This window comes from Triturus cristatus, chromosome 2_2 (genome assembly GCF_964204655.1).
Source record: "Triturus cristatus chromosome 2_2, aTriCri1.1, whole genome shotgun sequence".
Taxonomy (NCBI): domain Eukaryota; kingdom Metazoa; phylum Chordata; class Amphibia; order Caudata; family Salamandridae; genus Triturus; species Triturus cristatus.
Genome location: NC_140582.1, coordinates 1,001,786,447 through 1,001,808,793, shown reverse-complemented (window position 1 = coordinate 1,001,808,793; position 22,347 = coordinate 1,001,786,447). Strand labels below are relative to the sequence as shown.

The 22,347-nt window shown below is 45.0% G+C and overlaps 1 long non-coding RNA gene across 1 annotated transcript in view; it reads right to left on the bottom strand.

Moving 5' to 3' along the window:
- Positions 1-22,347, bottom strand: part of LOC146863060 (uncharacterized) — a 105,271-nt gene that overhangs the window by 16,010 nt on the left and 66,914 nt on the right. The gene's annotated exons all lie outside the window — the stretch shown is intronic.

The following is a 22,347-nucleotide window of genomic DNA, read 5'->3' as shown; positions in this document are numbered from 1 at the left end:
CACATTTTTGTATAAATGTGAGACTCTGGCCATGCCTTTAGGGCCACAGATAGCTTTTCAGGTTGAGCTCCTCCCAAGCCACAGGTTGGCCTAGTGGTACTGGCTTTGTCCAGAGAGGGTCCTTTCTTCTCTTTTCCGGGTTTTGCGATTCAAAACCAGACACATTTGTTCAGCTTTTTTATAGATTATGCAAGTAGAGGGGAGGAGAGGAGCAAACCTGGACAGGCAGGGTGTATTAGAAAGCAGTTCTGACTACTATTAATCTTTATGAAGTGTGCTACAATGGTAGGGGATTCTTATATAAAGGTAGGTTTCAACCTTGTGGTACCTAAACAAACAGAGCCCATCCATGACAGAACACACAGATTTAAACTAGGAGAATTGGTAGGCAGTCTACCCAATGGCATGCACATTCCACCTTGCAGTCATTTGCAAATCATGACCAAAATAGCCAGAACATTTATCAGAGAGAAAAGACCTACATGCAGATAAAGGTGAATCAAAGCACCCATTTTTGGGTTTATTTTTTAAGTAACTTACATCACTGAGTTTTTTAGGTCACTTGCAGAGTTGCTGCATGTCTTTAGTGTACGTAGCCCTGACTGCAGTGCTCATAGTTACTGCACACGGAGGAAAAAATAGAGGAACACTGCAGTGAAAACATTTGGAAGATATGCAGGGGAGCATATCTACCAATTAGACCTAGGCCTTATTTTTTCCATTCTGGGGTAAGCCTAGCTAGCTTGCACTTCAAATATCCAAGATTTTGCAGAACCTCTTTCACCTGTCATGGATGGAAAAACAAAACAAGCATTGGCATAGACAATAGGTCTTGCTTTTGGGACCTTATAAGTATTTAGTTATGCAGCACAATATCTTTGGTGCAACAACATCAACCGTTGCATGGCTAAACACTTATAAGGTCCCAAAGGCGAGACCTATTGGCTATGCACTATGGCCTATGCAACAAAAAAAACTGGAGCTTTTTTATGTATTTAATTATTTTCAACCCGGTGTTTACTAAAATAGAACCTTTGAACATTATTTGGTGCTTTATTATTTTCGTGAACTGGTTGTGCGCCACGTGGACAGTTCTTTTGATTTTTAGTATTCTTAGGAAAGAAACATCTGCTGTTACCTGCAGCTGTACTTTCCTTTTATTTCACCTTTCGAGTAAACATGACGTGCTAGTCTGGTTGCTGCGTGAACGTTTCTAATGGTGGCTGCACGGCGTTTGGGCCATTCACACATACTATCTGTGCTGTTGAGCAGCCAAGCTGTTCCTGTCACATCCTGTTGTGACCATCTGTGTGATTTATGGCTGATCTTGGGCTACAGTGATGCGGTGGCATCTCTGCAGGATTATGAGCTGCTCTTGAAGGAGGGTGTGTTGCTTTCACCGAGAAACAGGTGTCACAAATGGCAGCCCTCAGGTTGTTGCCCTGAGCAAACTGTGCTGGAGTTCAGTGACGTAAACAGAATAAAGACCCAGAAAACAACAAGCATTTGCAATGCAATAGGTCTTGCATTAGTCAAAGTTTGAGCTATTGGCGATGCAAATAATAATGCAGCGCCAATAGCTCAAATTTTCAGTAATGTGAGACAGATTGCATTGCAAATGCTTGTTCATACTTACAAACTCCATAACTCACTGAAATGGCATCACTGCAGTGAACCATGGCCCATCATTCATATGAACTGTGAAAGAGTTGGGATTTGTGAGTTTAAAATGAGATGCACATGGGTTGGCATCAGAAGTAGTTCTGCTAGCGGTAGTGCCAGGAGGTTTACCCCTAGCACGAAGAGTAGCGCTACTCCCAGCTGAATTAAAGCACTTATTATCATGGCACTAGCAGCAGAAGGATTTGTAGTATTGGTAGGTGTATTAGCAATGCTGGTAGACGTACTTGGAGTAGAACCACTAGCCATCTTTTTACAAGTAGTTGTACTTGTAGTACTGCTAGGAGCTGCAGTAGTTCTACTATTTTATTAGTAGTAGACGTAGCATTACTGTCAGTAATATCGCTAATAATAGTATAGACTTTGAAGTGCTTGTTTTAGTATGAGCAACTCTACTACTAATAGTACCAATTAAGAGTGCTAAAAGTTACAGTACCCACAATACTTCCATTACAAGAAGCCGTGCTGTAGGTGGTAATGTCACTATCAGTAGTACTTTTACTGACACTAGAAAAAGAAGTAGTAAATACAGCTTGAGGAGTTGTAGAAATGCAAGTGCAGAAGTAGCATCATTACTTGCAGCTGTAATAATACGAATGTGTTATTAGTAGTAGATTTACTAATGCTGGTGGTAATATTACTAGTAGTGAGGGACTTTATACTATCCATTCTATCCATTAAAGTGTTAGAATTTCCAGCGTAAGCAGTATCACTAGAATCGGAGTCACAGAGATCAGAGCGTGACTAGTACAAGCATTAGTAGCAGATACTGCTGGTACCACCATTACTCACAGCAGTACTAGGAGTGAAAGTAACTACACTCGAGTAATAGTTTATTTAGTGAACACCTCTCCGCTCCACATGTTCAAGCAAGTGGCGCTAAGAACTACTACTGCAACTCCAACACCACAAGAAGAAAAAAAACACAGCAGAACAGACACACCCACATTTTAATTACAAGCTAAAATGAATAGAGAGTTAGCATGAATAACATACTTTGGAGAGGAGGGTTAAGAATGCCAGTTACTCACACGCTGCACAATACCAGTTACTCGCACACTGCACAGTAGCAGTTACTCACACACTGCACAATACCAGTTACTCACACACTGCACAATAGTCTGCATTTGTTGATTATGGTCAGTTTTGATCTGATTGTGTAGTAAACAACTAACATTAAAATGTAAACATAGTCACCTCCTGAACAGCTCTGCCCTCTAATGTGTGATTGACAGTTCTTACCAGCTGTAATTGAAAGAGCGGTGTGAGCAGATCTGTGAGAGCACTACATGCACACTCTCCCAAGTTGTGGCAGCAGTATGTGTCTCAACACCCTTATGTGCTGTGATTGGTGGCCCTGTACGCTGGCGCATCCATGGTTGACGCCAGTGCACCTGCACACACCGCCAGGCTGGGATTGACAGGGTGGTGTCTGGTGTGTGAGCAGATCCCATGATGTGTCTATGAGTGCGGTACATGCACACTCTCCCAAGCAGTAGCTGTGCTGTGATTGGTAGCTGTGTACTCTGGCGCATCCAAGGTTGACGCCAGTGCAATTGCACACACCGCCAGGCTGTGATTGGCAGTACTGTACACTCTCCTCACGCCCTGCCTTGACTCACACTGCCTGCAGGTTCTTCATCATAGTGCGACGCCTGCATATTTCTTAAAGTTGTGATTGACAGACTAAGCATCCAATCCCTATTGCTGTAATTGATACCATTGTACTCATCTGTATGTGCTGTGCATGTCAGCAGCATACCTGAGCATACATGTATGTTGTGATCGAGTGCCATGCTCCCCATCCCTGTGTGGTGTGCAGGTCAGCAGCACGCCTGTACATACATGTATGCTGTGATTGTCAGTACTGTGCTTCACATGCTTATGTGCTGCGCATGTCAGTAGCGTGCCTGTGCATACATGTATGCTGTGATTGTCAGTGCCATGGTTCCCATCCCTATGTGCTGCATATGTCAGCAGCATGCCTGTACATACATGTTTGCTGTGATTGTAAGTACTGCGCTTCACATCCCTATGTGCTGCGCATGTCAGCAGCATGCCTGTGCATACATGTATGCTGCGATTGTCAGTGCCATGATTCCTATCCCTATGTGCTGCATATGTCAGCAGCATGCCTGTACATACATGTATGCTGTGATTGTAAGTACTGTGCTTCACATCCCTATGTGCTGCGCATGTCAGCAGCATACCTGTACATATATGCATGTTGTGCTTCACATCCCTGTGTGGTGTGCATGCACAGCATACCTGCACAGACACATACTGTATAGCAGGGCACCACTCTTAGATCTGCAATTAGTTACGTCACATGCCCATATTTACATATATCTTAATGAATGATTTGAGGGCTGACGGCCGTTCTCGGTGAGCTGTAGAGCAGCGCTGCTCTGCGTCCCTGCCACCTGCGGAAGCCGGACAGTCAGCCCCCATTTCCACACACCCACGCTGCATCTCGCAATGTCTGCTGCCACCTAGGGGCTGCTGGGAGAGCGACTGCTCGTGTCTAGCTTGCGGGCGGCTGAAAGGAAGTTTTCGAATAAATTAGAACTATGAACCACTGAACTGTGTCATATAAAAGGATGGGTTTAAACTTTAAAGTGATCTGAAAGGGCCATAAAGTCTGACAGAAGCCTCTTTAAAACAAGCAAATGGTGCACGTGAAAGTGATCGCTAGCAAGAAGTTCAGCCGCGACCGGGAGTTGTGTGCGGGCTTGCGCGCGCGCGCGCGCGCGCAAAAAGTAAATAAAACAAGGCAGAGAGAGGCACGCAAGGCTTAATGAGCCTTGACAGAAACCCACATGGCAGCTGCACGCGTGCACGTGCGCGTGAACGCAAGCTTGAGGCCAGCAAAAGCCTCAGGTAGCACTTTCAAAAGCCACTCACTAAATTTCTCAAAGAGCAGCGCATGCGCTGGCTCAGCGAGACCTAAAGAAGGGACAGTCTTGCCAGGAAGAGGGAAAGGCCTGTTTTTGTGGTTCACTGTGACCAATGTTTTGCCATAGAGAATGACATAAAGTGCACAAAGTGGATTAAAAAAACAAATCTGGCTGTACCCTTGGTTTGCTTGTGGAGTGGATTTGGGTGTTTGCTGTGGGCCAATTTACCTCAGTAACAACATTGTCACTGGCTGGGGTTCAGGAGATAGACCGTCACATATAGCATCTTCTGGTGATTCCTCTTTGTCCTAACCTACTAGCATGCCCCTAGTTGCCTCCATGGGTCATTGAGGGTCTCTTCAGTCTCATCTCCTAGCCTTGAGATTGCAAGAGAGGAAGTTAGATGAGATCCTTCTGATCCCAGTGCCACAAACCATGCACATATCTGTTGCATGTTATTGTCCCATCTGTGATCTTGGAACTGTGGACTCCTCATTCCACCCCCAACTCCATCCTGCCCTCCCTTCATGGGAAGATTACAACCACGCTCTGTGATTCAGAAGATAAAGTGCCTGTTACTTACCATCGCCACTTGGTAAGTGCAGGAGGCTGGCTTAGTATATAGTGCACACGGATTTCTGTAAAGCACCGTGCACTAATCCAGACAACCTTTATGGTGCTTTTAGTGGTCTTAGACAACCTTAGAAAGATCTCTAAGTGGTGGCTGTGGAGAGCAGCCTTCAGGCTTATCCTGGAGGAGTGTTAAGCAGCTTGTTTTTATCAGATCTAATCCTGTAGTGCAGGTTAAACAAAAAAAAACACACACAGTGTATATATAAAAATAGTTCTACATATTGCACAACACTCACCAACACATTGGTATATCTCCTACCTGGATGTTTAAACAGAAATACACAACAATACTTCAATTGTAAATAGGTAAGTAAGCAAGATACACAGTGGTCTCCAGGGGGAGACCAAACGATAAACTAAAAAAAGTGGAATGCGAACTGCGACTGAAGTCGGGACTTAGACCAGGAGACTCAGAAGAGCTGGGGGCCCAAGGAACCACCCTAAGTAAGTACCCAGGCACCCCATAGAGGCTGTGTGCATCAAGTGACAGTGTATGGAGTACTCAATTCTCAATTCTATTAGTGTATTAGAACTGAGAGAGAAGTTCTAGTGCTTAGCGCGTAAGTGCTATCGAGATATTGGGACCGGATTCTTGACTAGGAAGGGTCTAGTTTCACACAGTATTCATGAGATGTTCCTGATCCAACTAAGCATATTTTTTTTTTATATTTCTTTTTATTGAACAGTTCGACCAAAATACATCAATTGATTACAATCAGGCGACTGTATCATTTCTATGTGACATTATACACATTGCAAATTACATTACAGATATCATGTTGCAGAAATCAAGGGGTTTTGTGATTGTCAGTGTCATTCTGCCGATCAGGCAGGGAACAAATGTCGCCTCTGTAGCAGTTCCAAGCTCCCCATACCTTATTCCATTTCCCAGGGCACCCTCTAGCTATGAAGACTGACTTTTCTTGGTACATGCACCAGTCTAGACCTTCCTTCCACCTCCCAATTGAGGCAGCTGACTAGCACCCCAGAGCTGTGCGATGTTCCTTTTTGCTATCATGTATGCCAATGTTTCCCATTGCGTAGTGTAGGTGTTAAGATCCGTGGGTTCCCAGACATTCAGTATGCACCTTTGCGCTTCTGGCTGCATGTCCACCCCTAATACTGCCCGCAGTATGTGGTGTATGTCCCTCCAATACGATTGTATCTAGTGAAAATGCCACAGTATGTGGATGAATGTTCCCAGTTCCCCACACCCCCTTCTGCACTCTCCGCTTTCTGTCCGTCACATTCGAACCAGGCAGGGTCCCATTACATAGGTCCTATGCAGTATTTTCAGCAGCACTAATCTCAGCCTGGCCAGGATTGCGACCACTCGTGGGTAAGAAATCGCCTCCTGCCAGTCCTCCTCGTCAAGTTCTAATCCGTCACGATTCCATTTTCCATATTGTTGATCAACTTCCTATATACTAGGGAGATGGTCTTCTCCGGGAGATGTTCATCTAGCACCCTATCCTTCAGTGGGGAGGCCTCTGGCAGGGTCTTGTCCCTAGGGATCTGAGTGAGTAACGCATGGCAGACCTGGAGGTAATGGTAATATTCGGTGTCTGCTAAACTGTACTGTGTTTTAAGCGACGCAAATGGCTGAACCGTTCTTTTCCCCCAGATATCTTTGATTCGCGATATCCCTATAAGGTCCCATTTGTCAAAACTTCTGGATTTCCAGAGGTTCCCCAGTTTCTCCGAGTTGCACAGTGGTGGGGCTAGTGTGAGTTTATTCTCCCACTTCAGGTGTCTATTGACTGTATGCCAAATCTGGACGGCATGTGCTGTTGGTCCCGTCAGTGGGAATCTACGGGGTTTGGCGTATAACGCCCTGGTATAGTCTCCCCCTGGGAGTAGCCACCTATCCATGGCGTATCCAGGATCATCCGGGCGGCCGTAGATACCATGGTAAATAGCTGCAAGTTGAGACGCCCAAAAATATTTCTTTAGGTCGGGAAGACCAATTCCCCCATCGTACCAGTTAAGAGTCAACTTTGAAAATGCTAGGCGGGACCTGCCATCCCAAAGGAGCTGCCTCTGGAGACTCTCAATCTCTCTGAAATAGGACGCTGGAACCGGGTCTATTGCATTCTGGAGCGCATATAAGAAATGAGGCAAAGCCATCAACTTAAAAAGGACCACCCTACCTAACATGGAAAGAGGAAGGGATCTCCAGTGTGTTAAATCTTTCTTAAGTCTTTGTAGGGGTGGGTCTAGGTTCCGGGTGAAGCGAAGTTTTGAATCCAGTGACACACATATACCGAGATATCAAAAACCGTCAGATGCGATCTGAATCGGGCAATTTCACGGTATAATAGGCGGGTCACCCTGAAGGACGTAAATTACTGATTTGGACCAGTTGATAGCGAATCCAGAGTATCGACCGAATGTCGCCAGCACATCTAGGAGGCAGATCAGTGACGCTCTTGGATTAGTTAAGTAAAGAAGAATGTCGTCTGCATATAGGGAGACCTTGTCCTCCCAATCCTGTGACCACTGCATTCCGCGGATGGATATGTCTTGCCTGACCCAGGCTGCCAGTGGCTCCAATGCCAGCGCAAAGAGGAGCGGAGACAGGGGGCATCCCTGCCTAGTGCCCCTGCTCATTTGGAAGTCTGGGGATTTACGATTGTTTACTACCACCTGAGCCATCGGGCCGGAGTATAGGAGATGAATCCAACCTGTGAACTCCGGGCCGAATCCCAGTTTGCCTAGGACTGCAAAGAGATAGGGCCACTCACCCATGTCGAATGCCATAGTGGCATCTAATGATACTAGAGCTGCCGGTTCCAGTATGGTGGGTGTTCTACTCAGTACTCCATGCAGTCTACGCAGGTTAAGGACCGTACTGCGATGGGGCATAAAGCCCGACTGATCTGGGTGGACTAGAGTATTGATGACTTTGATCAGCCGAGTCGCTAGTAATTTTGCCAGGACTTTGGGCTTCACATTTAGGAGTGATATGTGGCTGTCTTCCCTTCCCACTGGCCCGAAACCCCTACCCCTTTTGTCAGACCACGTGGCCTATATTGTGAAAGGGAATTAGTTTTTGATTAGTATGCCCACCCCTCGTGATCCAGAGGTAAAGCCCGCGTGTGCCACGAGACTATACCCTCCTCTATGTAAGGCCATGCATTTGTTTCCTATCAGGTGCATTTCTTGTAGGAGGATCATGTCAGGGGCGTGTCGTCTGATAAACTGGTTGACCATACCTCTCTTTATTTTATCCCCAAGTCCATTCACATTCAAACTGAGTACCCTAACCCCTGATACCTGGTCACCGCTCATCATTATGTCTCTGTATGAGTCGCTCTATCGCTGCTGGTATCATTGTTGGTGTCGAAAAAATCAAAACAACGAACAATTCAAATACAAAATTAAGAAATAATACATACACCTCCCAACTTCCCCCCTCCCTGCACCCCTGCTCGCGGAATCCGCCCATAACAAACTGGCAGAGTGCCTGTCGCCCTACACACTTATACTAATAGATAACTAAAGGTAGTAAAGAGGAGGAATGCCTGCGCTCCCACCCTCCATCCCCAAACCCTTCTCTACCCATACTAATTATCCCTTGAGGATCTGAAAGTGCAAGTCTAAAGTACAATAACATGATGAGGGTTTACGTTCAACCATGGGGGTCGTGACCCCTGTACCTGACAATGTTCATACTGTCTGCAGGCCAGATCGCCGAATCTCAATCGTGGTCCGGTGTCGCTCGGTCTCCGCCTTGGTCACATGTCCCAAAATCACTGGGAGGATGGCTGTCCAGCCAGTCAGATGCCACTTCAAGATTGTCAAAAAACCACACCCTCCCCCATCTCAACCCGCAGACGCGCCGGAAACATCATGGCGTACTTAAGACCTTTGTCTCTGAGTTTCTTTTTGACAGCGAGGAAATTCCTGCGTTGTCTCTGCACCAACTGCGTGAAGTCGGGGAAGAAGGAGAGGGTAGCATTCTCATAATGCAAGGGGGGCGCCGCTTGGGCAGCTTGTAGGATAGCGCCTCTGTCTCTGAAGTTTAGGACCCTTGCAATCATAGGGCGAGAGGGCGCCCCGGGCTTTGGTCACCCTCCTGGGAGCCTATGCGCGAGTTCAATGGTGAAGAATTTACCTAGGCCCTTTGGTTTAAGATGTGTTAAGAGAAGTTCCTCCATGTGTGGTAAATAATTTTTCCTTTACCGGGACTGAATTTGATACGGAAACATTATAAAATAGCTCAGTAAAATGAGAGGCAGAATCCGTGGTATTAGAGGTTCGGAATGAGCTTTATTCCATTAATACGATTATAATCGGTTGCTCTCAATGTTCCGTCACCACGAAGGTTCAGGAAGTGAAGCACACACTTTATTGACAAGAAGTAACTTTTATAGTACATACATTATAATGAAGTGAATACAGTAGGCGTAACAATTGATAAGGACATTGACGTTTGGTCTGCGTAACCGAAAATGGGTGTAATAATGAGTAAAAAGGAACATGATTGGTTATGATGTAATACATAGGTGGATCTATAAGATAATACTGGGCCTAAATGCGCGCGCAGCAGTATGACGTGTAATTGACGTGTAACTAGGGGGTGACGGGGACTTGACATTTAGCTCTATATGTGGAGACGAGAAGTCTGGGGGGTCAAGTCAACCTAATCCCAAATCATATCTAACATCCTATGTTTAAAGAACTATGTTATCCACAAAAGAAGGACTCTCGGACAGAATCTATTCTATACTGACTGTGCGTGCATGTACAAGCGTCTAAGTGTCTACACTGAATGCGAGGGTGGGGGAATATTCCATGATAACAGGGCTATGAATTACTTGTATTAAGACAGAGAAACCGGGCTCTTTGCTGGGTAGCTGGAAGAATGTTTACTTAAACTACTAGGCAGGAATGCATCGGCTGAGGGGGAAGCAGATAATTCGAAGGTGAAATACAGTTCTTGGCAGAGAATAAGCTGATGTCAGGCTTTGTGAGCCGCGCAGAAAATGAGACAAAGTTCATGGTCACAGATGCAGGCTCAGACTGGAGCTTTCAGAGGCAGAAGGCAAGAGGAGTTTTGATAACAGAATCAGGGCCTACTTGCCTGGACTGTAAAATGGCATAAGTGAACCATGTAAAGCCGGTGGCCTTTTGTACTTAAAAATGGAATATCCGGCCTATTCATGGCGGATCTGACAGAGGACATGTTGACTGTGGGCGCACATGTATTTGCGTCTTCATAACTGGAACTGGAGGGAACATACATGTACTTGTGACATGCATATAGAACCGTTGGGGTCCAAGATAGGGGACATAACTGACCAGAAAAATCCATATTTCCACATTCCCTCCTTGTCCCCTACTTGCCCGTTAAGAGATATCAATCTTCATTAATCCATTGATCTGTTCATATAGCATCATTTGTTCTTCTTTCTTCTTCCGGAATCTTGAATGAAATCTTGATGGTGGAATACACGATGTGGCGCACAGACCACAAATCGCTGGTCCACATTGTAGACATAGACAGCAACTGAATAGTATGAGAAGGCCAATACCTAGGAAGGATAGAATTCTCCATCCCCAGGTTGATATCACACTCCAAAACCAACTGGACCAAGTCCAGGTGCCTGGATTCTGGTGTATCTGGCTTACAATCTTGTGAAGGCGAGTTATAGCTTTATATACAGAGGGCGAATTTTCTGGTATGAATATGCAGCAGCTGGATCCGATGACCCTACAAGCTCCGCCTCTATCAGCCAGGATGACGTCAAGGACAAGACGATTTTGAAGCACAACAATCCGCATGGCGGACTGCTCTTCTGTTAAATTGCCTAAGGCGGAAATAGTTTCATTCACTACTGCTTCAAGTGTTCTAGTTAATCTACGTATCAGCTTGCTATTAGTAACAGTACCTATATAGGGAAAGATGCCTTTATTGAAATCTACATACTTGTCCCATGCTGTCTCAGTATAATCGACAATTGGGAGATCTCTCCGTTCTCTATTGTGTACTAAATGAATATTTCTATAATAATCAGGAGGAGCTAGGAAAACAGGTGGCAAAAGGAATGCAATATAGCAGGTACCATCCCAATCTAGAGGTAGATGCATATATGCAGTCTGACCACATATAAAGTAGGAGTGGCGATAAGCTCTAAATGAAGATTTGCCTTGATCACTGAATTCTACTGTAGTAGTACATCTACTATGGCCCATATGTATGGAACCAACCTTCCTTACACACAATTCACCTTTTGCTGGGAATACTGACATGGTGGGTAAGACTAGTTCAACTTCGGATACGACATTTAGAATCATGAGATTAGGTGTAAAATTACCTAATCCATATACTTCATTTTCTAGATCAGTTCCTGTTCTTTTGGGGCGACCCTCCTTGTCAGGGTGGCAGACCTTGAGTAAAACTAGGTTTAGGTTTCCCCATACCCACTGATCTTGGTAAACTGCTGTGTCTGAGTCTATGGAATTAATTAAACTAAACCATGCTCCACAGGAGCCATTATGTGTAAATGGATGTGGAAAGAAAGGCAAGACTCCTTCATAATTCTGATAGGGAGGAAGTCGGCCACACACCCAACAATTAGTTGCATTACTAGTCTGATGGGAATGGTGTAACATACTAATGAAAGTGTTATTGCGCAGCGCAAGTCTGTAGGACAATTCATGCGGGGGTAAGTCACTAAAAGAATGTTCTGTAATAACATTGTGAACATTTCTGGCAATAGGATAATAGATGTGCAACAACATACTGGTAATAATTATTAAAAGACTTAAGGAAAACAAAATTAATAATGTCCCTATACAATGGCTACGCAGTGATTTACAATACGCCTGTCGTTTCATCATTTTTCGCGACTGTTCATGATTCAGGTCTAGAGGATACATGTCAGAAACAGATTCAACCGCTTCACCTAGGAGAGGACTTAAACAATCAAACCGTCTGACGTCCTCGGTCTTAACTTAACTTTGTAAAGTTCGCTTTCAGTTTTTTCCACCAAAGGAAGTTTTGAATCAATCTGTGAGGGAGTGCAGGGCACAATGTCTATATCCGAGCATTGTCCATGAAATCTCTTGACATGGCTTGAATGAATCCAACCCTTGCGGCCCTCGATCTTCACGGCTGTTCTTGTGGTCAGCAGAACCAACTTGGGTGTCTTCCACCTGGGCTCCAGCTGAGTCTTTCGGTCGAAATTTTTCACAAACACAAAATCCCCCGGAACTATGTCATGGGGTTTCACCTCAGTGTTGTCGGGAAATGCTGCAGCAACCTGTGAACGACAAGATTGTAGTGCAGACATCAAGGAAGCCAAGTAATCTGTCAGCATATTACAGTCAATATCAGTTATTTTGCGTGGTACAGGCGTCCCCCACATATTTGGTGGTCTACCGAAGATCACCTCATACGGGGATAGCCCTGTTCTAGAGTGTGCTACCATTCTCATGTAAAAAAGTGCAACTGGTAATGCTACTATCCAGTCGACACCTTTTTCTCGGCATATTTTGGACAATCTGATTTTCAGAATCTGGTTATGTCTTTCTACGAGACCTGCTGCCTCGGGGTGTCGGACACAGTGGAATTTCCACTGATATCCTAGCAGAAGTGAAACATGTTTCATTAATTCGGATGAGAACGGCTGGCCGTTATCTGAGTAGACAACACGTGGTAAACCGTAGCGTGGGAAGAATTCTCGAACTAACTGTTTGGCAGTAGTCGGGGCAGTGTAATCTGAAACCGGGTACGCCTCTGTCCAACGGGACAGAGCGCAGACAATTACGAGAACATATTTGAATCCTCGACATCGTTCCATCTGGATATAATCCATCTGTAGGACTTCAAAAGGGTGATCAGGAGGATGAAATCCACCCTGTTCTATGGGAACACTTTTTCCTGGGTTGAACTGGCAACAGATCATACAGGTACGGACTTTTTGTTTGGCTGCTGCTCGTAAATGTTTATTGAACCAAATGTGTTGAATGCTGTCTAGCATAGCTTTTTCTCCTAGATGGGCTGGGCTATGTATAGTGTTAATAATGACTTGGACCATTGAATCAGGAAGGAACCATACAGACTTTTCTTTCATCATCCATCCTTGGTCCGTTTGGATCCCTCCTAATTCAGTCCATTTCTTTATTTCGTCTGGTGTGGCATGTGTCTGTATGTCAATTACGTCAAGAGTAGGATCTTTAACTGTCATACAATGTGTCGGCATCGGGACTATTGTCTTTGTCTTGTCGGATGTTTGAGTTTGAGCAGTCTGTTTAGCTGTTCTGTCGGCTAAATCATTGCCTTGAGAAATGATATCAGTGACTTTCGTATGAGCTTTACATTTCATAATTGATATTGCAGTAGGTAGATGTATTGCATCTAATAAGGCATGAATGAGGGGTCCGTGCTGAATGTGGGCACCATGGGAAGTTAAATAACCTCTCTCTCGCCACAGCACGCCGAAGTCATGTACGACTCCGAATGCATAACGTGAATCAGTGTATATGTTGACTTTCTTACTTGTGGCTTGAATACAGGCTTGTGTCAGAGCGATGAGCTCTGCGGCTTGAGCTGACAAAGTATTTATACGATTAGTTTCAATGACTTCAGTATCTGTTGTGACTGCATAAGCAGCCACTAATTCTCCTGTACTTGTTCTCATGCATGAACCATCTACATACAATGTCAGGTCTGGATCTAACAATGGAACATCTGTTAAGTCTTGTCTAGGTTTCGTCGTTATAGTAATAACTTCAATACAGTCATGAGCTAGTGGGTCTGTTCCAGTTACTGGCAAAAGTGTGGCGGGATTCAATGTATTACAGCGTCTGATTTCTATGTGTGGCTGAAACAATGTAAGTTCATACCCTGTAAGTCGTGCTATAGTCAAGTGTTGTGTTTGCGTTCTATTCACAAGGACTTCTACTGTGTGTGGTACTTGAACTGTCAATGGATGTCCTAACACTATGGCATCGCTTTGTCTAATTGCTAAAGCTGTCGCTGCTACTGATTTCAGGCATGCAGGCAAAGCCTGAGCTACGGGATCTAATGTACTAGAAAAATAAGCACATGGTTTGTGTGTTCCTGCTTGTTCCTGTGTGAGTACTGACAAAGCAGTACCCTCGCGTTCTGTAACAAAGAGTGTAAACTGTTTTCTGTAACATGGTGTTGCTAAAACAGGTGCTTGACATAAAGCTTTCTTTAGGCTTTCAAAAGCTTGTGTATGTTCCTGAGTCCAAGGGAGAACAGTCGATGTGGCTGCCTCCTGTGTTGTCAACTGAATGAGTGGTTTTGCTAGAAATGCATATTGCGGAATCCACTGTCTACAGTATGAAGTGAGGCCTATGAAAGCCCGCACCTCCTTTTGTGTCTTGGGTATTGGCATGTTAGCTATTAACTGAATGCGGTCTGGTGTAAGCTGCCTTCCCTCCTTGGACAGCGAGTGTCCAAGATAAATAACTCGCTGGACACAGAATTGCAGCTTAGAAGGGGACACCTTGTGCCCTTTTTCGGCTAGAAATTGTAAAACTGTCAGTGATGCTTTTTCACATTCAGGTTCGCTTCGGGCGGTGATCAGCAGATCATCGACATATTGAAGCAGAGCAGTGTTAACTGGCATGTGTATACTGTCAAGTTCTCGTTTCAGTGCTTGGCTATTGATGCTGGGGCTTTCTGTAAATCCTTGAGGTGCGCGTGAGAATTTAAAGCTACGTCCATTTAAACTAAATCCGAATAAATATTGGCTTTCCGGATCTATTGGGACGCTGAAAAAGGCATTCTTGAGATCAATTACAGTAAAGAATGTTGCTTCGGAATCAATAGCTGTCAGTAATGACGAGATATCGGGAACCACAGGAAATTGTGGCACAATGCATTTGTTTAATTCGCGCAGATCAATAACCAGTCGATATACTGGCGGGGCCTTAGGATCTGTTCGTTTAAGAATCGGAATTATCGGGGAATTACATATATTGGAGTCAGTTTCTACAACCACTCCTTGGGCAATGAGTTCGTCAATGATTTGCAGTAAAGCCATTACAGCATCTGGGGGTAACTTGTATTGTCGCATTCGTGGTAGCACCACTCCGGCCTTTAATGTGACTCGATATGGTGTAATATTCATGCAACCAACATCAGTAGGGCCTTGTGCCCATAGACGTGTGGGCAAAGTCTGTAGTCGGGAATCCATGTCTCTAGATACATAGTGACCTTTAAAATCACGTAAAAACAATCTTACTCCTTCCGGAGAACAACATATTATGGCTCCTAGAGCTTTTAACGTTTTTATTCCTAATAAATTTTCTGGACATGATTTAGTAAGCAATAAATCTGTGGTTCGGGTCAAAGGTCCTATCGTAAGTGGAAGAGGCTGTGACACTTCATTAACAATAGGCTTTCCTGAAAAACCCAGGGAAATATTCTGTGAGCCTGAGAGGGGTGCCCCTGGAACTTCACTACGTTTTATAGTTGTTCGACTTGCCCCTGTATCGAGTAAAAATTTTCTGTCTTGGCTTAATAATTCACTGTGTACATAAGGTCCTTCTTGATCTACAGGGATCTCGATAAGGGGTAAGTCAATTTCCCTCTCTAGGCTTGTTCATGCATAGCGCTGATACTCAGGATATTCATACTGTGCGGTCTGATACATTTGTCGTGTTGTTGTCTGTGTGGCAGTAACAGGCAACGGTGGTGCAGCTGGCACAAACTGTATTGGCTGTTGTGCGGCTGGCATGGCCTGGGCATGCTGCAAAGCTCCTTGTTCATTCTGATCTTGTCTCAGTGGCCGTGATCTTTCTTGTGTTTTTCCTATGCTGATATTATGTTTTAAAACTGGGCAATCGTGTACGTAATGACCTGGCTTTTTACAGTAATTGCATGTCCCTTTTCCGGGTCCTGCTGAATCGGAATGTGTCATACCCCTTTTATGCCCTTCAGCTGGAACTGTCTGAGAAACTAGCATTTTCATTTTCGTGTCTTTCATGCGTCTGTGTTCATGTTCTTGTTCCTCTCTAATTCTATTGTGATGGTACTGTAACATTTGTAACATTTGTGATGGAGTGCTACCTTGCCAGGTACTCTCGAATTTTAATACTCTATTCTTTACTGGGGGCAGGGCATTTTCTACTAATTTTGTTACAAACAGATGTGGGTATGATTCGCTACTTGCTTTTATGCCACTATTTATACCAAAACATTTTTCAAATCGGGCATAGTAATCACTAGTGTCCTCATCTTGCTTCTGTTTACAGGCTGAAATTGTACCCCAATCTTCCTTTTTCGTAGTTAATAAACGCGGCAGTACCTGTACTAGTAATCCTGGTAATGCCTTAGTTTTGTCCCCAAGCCCTGCTCCTGCAGTTCGGGCCCTTTCTTCTGCTTCTAATACTGACCATTCTATCTTTTGGTCTCCTACCTCCCACTCTTTTTCCTTGAGTTTCTCATAAATGCCAGCAGGCATCAGTACCTTTAATATTGTCATAATGTCGGGGTAGGTATACTCTCCCATGAGTAACATGTCTTTAATTTCTCGGTGAAAACCCGCCGGGTCCTTGTCATGACTGGGTACCACTTTCTTCATTTGTAACAATTCTATTTTCGATATGGGCGTATATATAAATACGCGTCTAAACTGATTGTCCTCGCCCTTTATTGGGTGCACTTCTCGTAAGGGATTCTGTCTATCTATGTGATACGTAGTTCTTTCCTTGACGGACAATGGAACATGTTCTGAACATACAAAAAGAATATACTGCTTTCTTGATTCTAGAATTTCTTTAATTAATTCAGTACCTGGACCTCTCCATTTATTCATAAGTAATTCAGTCAGTATGTCAGGCAAGGGACCAGGGTCCGAATGCTGACTCCGATATAGTATAATGAGTTGTTGAATCATATAAATCCCAGCTAACCTTTGTTCATCTGAGGTAAGATTCAAAAATGTGCGTACTACTGTATCATCACTATATTTTCCGGGACTGTCCACCCAATGGACAGCTGCCCTGGCTAAATCTTGTTCATCCATAGAATCGAGGAAATGATAACCCCTTCGTTCTCGGAGTAGCTTGTCGGCGGTTTGGAACGAATGCTCGTTAGACCTTATATGGACTATGGGTGTTGTGAAACCCCTGTTATTGTCTGGACATATCGGACGTATCGGGTCATTAAGACATCTCGTACTATTACAAGATCTTCTTTTACCTACATAGGCTATAGTTTCTAACTGTCCTGTGGGTGGTCCTGACCCTTCTTCCTCGCTTTGTTCAAACTCGTCTACCTCTAATCTCTCTTCGTGTAGGCGTTCTATTTCTTTACGGATCTTTCGGCACATGGCTATTATACAATTTTGTTTATCATGTCTCCCTTCTGATATATTCTGGCTCCATCTTGTAAGAATTTTCATTGCTTCCGGGTCTACCCCCGGTCGGTCTTGATTTCTGATCACACAGTTTATGAGGAAACGTAACAGTTCCCCCTGTATCTCTACTTTCTGGTATTCCATAGCTCGGTGAATACATTCTGGATCTCGCCCTGTTTGGACAAAATGATATATTTCGTCTAGATGCGCAGTCATTCCTGGTAACTTCGCTAAATACACTGCGGCTCGTCTGATACGCAATGATGCTAGGGTCATTTCGTCCTCCTTTCCAGGCACCGGGTCATATCTACAATCTATAAGAAGTTCCTTAAGCGCACGGGCACTAAGGAGTTTGGGTGTACGTGAATGCGCTGACTCTTGAAATGTAAGTTTATTTATTCTGGGTGGCGTAGAAAAAATATGGGTAGCACCTCCCGTAACCCCATCTGGGGTGTCGGGTGCGAAAGGATTCGTCGAACGTGACACAGCAACTAAAGGTGTGGACACAGCCATAGAAGCAGCTGTGGGAACAGATGTAGAAGCAGATGTGCTTGCCGGAACTTGTGACTCGATTTGTTGCTGTAGGGATACGGATGCTGGATCTGAACGTTGGACCTCCCTGGTATGCGGTCTATGCGGGCGGAATTTGCATACTCGGGAGCTGCGTCATCTAAATATGAGGAAAGAAAAACATCTTCTGCGGTTCTAGGATGCCCCTTAGGGTGTATTTTTATTGGAAATAATGGGGGTGGCAAGTCTTTCAGTATTTCTGGGGTAGCCTTAGGTAATCCTTCGGCCAGAAGGGGATACATACCATTCATAAGGGCATTTCTTTGTCTGTCTACTTGTTCTGATTTCACTCGGATACCTTCCTCAATTAATAGACTTTCTTGAACTTTATTGGAATTCTCTTTACTCTTCTCTTCCTGTCTACGTGCTTTTTCTGTTCGTCTATGCGATTCCTTACGCCATAATTCAATGGCATCTTTCTGTGACTGTCTGACTTTCCTTTTCCATAACTCTTCTTCTACTTTCATGATGCACTCTGCATCCCAGGTCCCCGCTGCGGGCCACCTCTGACTTTCTGGTAATCCCTTGGTATAGTCTACCCATAAATCAAGAAATAATATAGCGTCTAAGCCATGTTTATGATACATGAAGTGCCCTGGAGTGTCCCTAGGAGGAATAGGGACGGCTTCTTCGAGAACCCCTTTTCTGGTAGTGATCTGTCTTAATTTCGAAAAGAGCGGCATATTGAGAACTGACCTTATACTTGATTTTGACCAACTGACCTGATACTTGAATTTGAACAGACTTAATACAGTAAACACGACAATGAACAGTCATTCATACCACATTATACAGAACATACTTAAACACTTTAAACATTAAACATTAAACCTTTAACTGAAACAACAATGATGATCGTCTGCATAACTAATCACCAAGCTTAATTCTCGACAATAACTAGACAATAACTAGACACTTCGGAATACTTCGGAATACTTGATATACTGCTAAACAGTACAGATACACTGCTAAACAGTGCAGACCGGATTTGTGTACCCAAACCCGTCTTGACCGGCACAACCTATGTGCACGTCAGAAATGCCTCCCCGGTAATGGTACTCACCGGGTAGCTTCGGAAACGGAAGGCCTCAGTAACTTGAACTTGACTCGGACTGGACTGGACTCGACTCGACTCGTCGGACACTGGACTTGACTTCGGACTGGTGGGTCTCTGTATACCTCGGATCTTGCTCTCTCAGCTAGGCTCTGGTCGGGATACTTCGCACTTCTCACCGCCTCGTCTGGGTGTTGATCGCAGTCTCAGTCGCCTCCGCCTGACCGGAGGGAGATACAGGAAATCCTGCTGGTACGCGTAATTGTCCGTCCAGCTGTGGCAGAAGACCGGGCCTGCAACGCACCGCCGGCGCGTGAGATGAGAAAGTGCCCCTATTCGGGCGCCATCATGTGGTAAATAATTTTTCCTTTACCGGGACTGAATTTGATACGGAAACATTATAAAATAGCTCAGTAAAATGAGAGGCAGAATCCGTGGTATTAGAGGTTCGGAATGAGCTTTATTCCATTAATACGATTATAATCAGTTGCTCTCAATGTTCCGTCACCACGAAGGTTCAGGAAGTGAAGCACACACTTTATTGACAAGAAGTAACTTTTATAGTACATACATTATAATGAAGTGAATACAGTAGGCGTAACAATTGATAAGGACATTGACGTTTGGTCTGCGTAACCGAAAATGGGTGTAATAATGAGTAAAAAGGAACATGATTGGTTATGATGTAATACATAGGTGGATCTATAAGATAATACTGGGCCTAAATGCGCGCGCAGCAGTATGACGTGTAATCGACGTGTAACTAGGGGGTGACGGGGACTTGACATTTAGCTCTATATGTGGAGACGAGAAGTCTGGGGGGTCAAGTCAACCTAATCCCAAATCATATCTAACATCCTATGTTTAAAGAACTATGTTATCCACAAAAGAAGGACTCTCGGACAGAATCTATTCTATACTGACTGTGCGTGCATGTACAAGCGTCTAAGTGTCTACACTGAATGCGAGGGTGGGGGAATATTCCATGATAACAGGGCTATGAATTACTTGTATTAAGACAGAGAAACCGGGCTCTTTGCTGGGTAGCTGGAAGAATGTTTACTTAAACTACTAGGCAGGAATGCATCGGCTGAGGGGGAAGCAGATAATTCGAAGGTGAAATACAGTTCTTGGCAGAGAATAAGCTGATGTCAGGCTTTGTGAGCCGCGCAGAAAATGAGACAAAGTTCATGGTCACAGATGCAGGCTCAGACTGGAGCTTTCAGAGGCAGAAGGCAAGAGGAGTTTTGATAACAGAATCAGGGCCTACTTGCCTGGACTGTAAAATGGCATAAGTGAACCATGTAAAGCCGGTGGCCTTTTGTACTTAAAAATGGAATATCCGGCCTATTCATGGCGGATCTGACAGAGGACATGTTGACTGTGGGCGCACATGTATTTGCGTCTTCATAACTGGAACTGGAGGGAACATACATGTACTTGTGACATGCATATAGAACCGTTGGGGTCCAAGATAGGGGACATAACTGACCAGAAAAATCCATATTTCCACACATGAATAGATCAGGGGCTGGCCCTTCTGATTTTTCGGGCACTCCCAGGATGCGAATGTTGTTGCGTCTTCATCTCCCTTCATAGTCGTCCAACTTCCGTTCGGCCATTTCACAGAAGGATTTGAGGTCGTGTACTTTCTGCTGTAGCTTCGACACATCGTCTGTATGACTGGCTGTCTTTATGTCCAGGGATTTCACTTTTTCATTGACCTTTGTAACGTCCGCTCGGATAAGGTTCACCTCTATGGAGACCTTCTCCAGCTTATTTTCCAGTGACTCCAGTTTGTTCTCTAGTGACAACTTGACCCCGTCTATGGCAGCCATAACATCATATAATGTCAGCTCCGACGTGGGGCTCGCGGAATCTCCCCCCACCGTACGAGCGTGGCAGGAATCCATCGGCGAACCTTTGGGTAGGGTATAGCGATCCAATTTGTTAGTCTGGACCAGTCTCATACTCGTTGGGCATTCGGCCGCCGTGGCAAGATACTTACGCTGGCGCCACTGGAATACCTAGCGCTCCAGCCTACAAATGGCGAACAAATCAGACGCAGATAAGAACCAGCCCAGAATGACCAAGGGGCCGATTCACAGAACTAACTTAAGACAAAATCCTAAACTTACTACTTTTGGTAATCACAGAAGTTAGGATTTTGTCTTAAGTTTGTCTTAAGACAAACTTAAGACAGACTTGAGACAAACTTAAGACAAAATCCTAACTTAAGTCTGTCTTAAGTCTGTCTTAAGTCTGTCTTAAGTTTGTCTTAAGTTTGTCTTAAGTCTGTCTTAAGTCTGTCTTAAGTCTGTCTTAAGTTTGTCTTAAAACAAAATCCTAACTTCTGTGAATACCAAAAGTAGTAAGTTTAGGATTTTGTCTTAAGTTAGTTCTGTGAATCGGCCCCTTGGTCATTCTGGGCTGGTTCTTATCTGCGTCTGATTTGTTCGCCATTTGTAGGCTGGAGCGCTAGGTATTCCAGTGGCGCCTGCGTAAGTATCTTGCCACGGCGGCCGAATGCCAGCGATAGTGAGGGAGGCCCTCTGTGTGGCGACCAGACCGACCGGATCAGTCAGCTCGACAGAATGCGGGGGGCCCAAGTCATAAGCCGATAGCCATGTAATATGGGGGGTCCTTTGTTCACTCCGAACCCTCCGGCTGAGTCCAGCTCTCTGCTGCAGCTATGCCAATCCCAGACCGCAGGCTCCGGGTATATATTTCCAGGCAATGTCAATGTGGGGGGGGTCGGGGGCCGCAGCTCCCATGTATGGTCAGGGTTCTACCCCGGCATAAATTTCAAGGCTCACTTCTCAGTTGCCCCTCAACTTTAGTGCCTCCCTCAGAGGCTAAGTTTCAGCCCCGAGGGTCCGGATCCACTCTATGGTGTCGATTATTGCATTGAGCTCTGCCTGTTCCAAAGCAATGTCTGCCGGCCAGCTGGCCCAGCTGCGCGGGACACAGGAAGGCCTCCGAACGCGGCCGCGCTGCAGTTCTCAGTATTGTTGGGGGGTAGGGGGAACCCAGAGTCACTCACCCCCACTCCGTCTGCAGTCCCGGACTCACCAAAGTAGTGCCGCCAGTGCTGGCGTTGCGGCGTCTCTGGAGCCTCTGGAGCCTCTCACCACGCCCGGCCCCAGAGGGGAGCGGGCGCAAGGGCGGGGGC